The sequence below is a fragment of the Dermacentor silvarum genome, chromosome 2 (assembly GCF_013339745.2).
Source record: "Dermacentor silvarum isolate Dsil-2018 chromosome 2, BIME_Dsil_1.4, whole genome shotgun sequence".
Taxonomy (NCBI): domain Eukaryota; kingdom Metazoa; phylum Arthropoda; class Arachnida; order Ixodida; family Ixodidae; genus Dermacentor; species Dermacentor silvarum.
Window position 1 is genome coordinate 96,209,480 of NC_051155.1, and position 2,350 is coordinate 96,211,829.

Genomic DNA, 2,350 nt, shown 5'->3' on the forward strand with positions numbered 1-2,350 from the left:
ATATCCATTTACATTCTAGTGCACTTCCATACTCTTAACATTCACCCTAACCCGCTCAAATGCTTTGAACCACATTTCTCGCTGCCTTTTCTTTCTCTCTTGGCGGTTCGTGGCGATGCACTATTACGTGGTGTACCCTAGCTCGTGAATGTCCTCTTTTCTCACTCCTGCTTATTCCCTCCAACTTGGCTAACACTAATCCAGTCACATTTCTACAGGCTAATCTGGCACACTCCCGGCAGCCGACGCTGCTATTGACGGACTATATAACAGAGCATGATATCGACTTTGCCATGATTTCCGAACCCTACACTCGAGGAAACTCCCTCCTCCCTCCTGATAGGTTACTACTACCAACTCCCTCCCTCACACACGTCACCTCTTCTTCCTCGCTTGGTTCTTTTAGCCCCGAATAATGGCTACGACATTTTTCTTGTTCACTCCAGCGCTCTCTAGTCATAGTCACGCGTGCCTCTCCCACTGACTCTTATGCACCCTCCCCTCCCCACCCACCAACACCTCGAACCGCTATTTGATGAATTCCAAATATATCTTACCCAGCTTCCCACGCCGTTTGTAATAACGGCTGGAGATTTCAAGCTAAGCACTTTGCTCTGGGGTGCGGTGGACGGCAATTCTCGCGGGGCGCAACTTACACAATTCTCTGCCTCTAATCATCTCAAGGTTTTAAATGACCCCCGCTCACCTCCTGCGTTTCAATACAACTTTGCACAGAGTTGGATTGGTGTTTCGTTCGCCTCAATTCCCGTTATCTCCTGCGGTTACGGTTGGGGTGTAGAGGACCGCGAAACGCTTTCCGATCATAAATTCATAATGTTTTCCTTTTTTGGACAATCAAAAGCAAAGATTAAACGATTAGCCAAATTCGGCACCTCTAAGCTTTTAGCGGCGTTAGTGCAGTTCTCTTGGTTCGACAGGGTAGTGACCACGACGCTTTCTTCACCCGACGCCACTGACCTAATTATCGCAAAATTTTACCTCATGTTTGACAAACTTTCTAACACTTACTCGCGTTGGGTAACACCTAAACAGCGACCTAATAACGCTGGATGGAAACCTGAGCTCACTATTCATTGTAAAAGAAGCCGTGCTTTACGCCGGCGTTACCAGAGAACCTCAGACCCCTTACTTCGCCAGACATTCAAGCACCAATATTACGACGCTCATGCCACCTATAAAATTCATATTGACCGCGTCAAAACTTGTGCTTCGAAATCGCTCTGCACCGACCTTTCCAAACGCAATCTTTTCGGTCTTCCTTTCGGAATCTCATTTTACAAACTTCACGTGACAAATCAGCTCCCTTCTCTTCCCCTTCCCGACGGTCGTTTTACGTCGAGCGTGCTCGACTTGGCCAAGCTTTTACTCACGCCACAGACTTCCATGGACTCACCCTGCAACAGATGACGACTATCATACACGCCTTCGAGCAATCACTGAAACCCCTTATCTCAATCCCGTCAATGACCTTCCTGTCGGCAAAATATAAGATGCTGTTACTCCAGGAAATATAAATGCTTCACGCGGACTTGATGGTGTCACTTTGCCCATGCTAAAAACTCTTTCCGACTACCATTCGGCCTTTTTTGTGTTCCTGTTCAATCAGTGCCTAAATTTATCCTACTTCTCCTCCCATTGGCTTAAAGGACGCATTATTTTTATAACGAAACCCAACCGACCTACCGATTCTCCTTGTCTTATCGACCCATAGTGATGAATACATTATTCGGCAAAATTTTAGAACGTTTACTAAATTCCCGCCTTTACTCATTCTTACACTCTTCCCACCTGCTCCACAAAAATCAGTTTGGTTTCTACCTTAGGAAAAGTGCGACCATCGCCCTCTACTGCCTCCGCAAAACTCTTGATTCGTTTAAAGGATAAGAAATTTCACGCGTTACGCATCTTTTTAGATTTTAAAGGCGCTTTTGATAACGTTTGGCACCCGGTTGTGTTACTATTTTCTCCGTTCCCATAACTGCCCCAACAACCTCTATCATCTCCTGCGTTCATTCCTCCAAAATCGGAATGTTACCTTTCGTTCGTAGGCTGGAGAAGCGTCTGCTACTCCCACATTGGGCAGCCCACGAGGTTTCCCTATCAGCCCACTATTGTGGAATATTGGTATTTACGGCTTGCTCGAAATCCCATTTCCGCATCATGTATTCGCCCAAGCATACGCAGATGATACGGTGCTTGTCATTTCCGCCTCCAGTCGCTTAGAGCTTGAAGTCAAAGCTTCTCAGTCCCTAGATCTTATCTCTGCTTGGGCGTCTCGTTGTAAGGTTACTATGAGTACCGTTAAGTCATATTTTCTCTACTTTCCTAA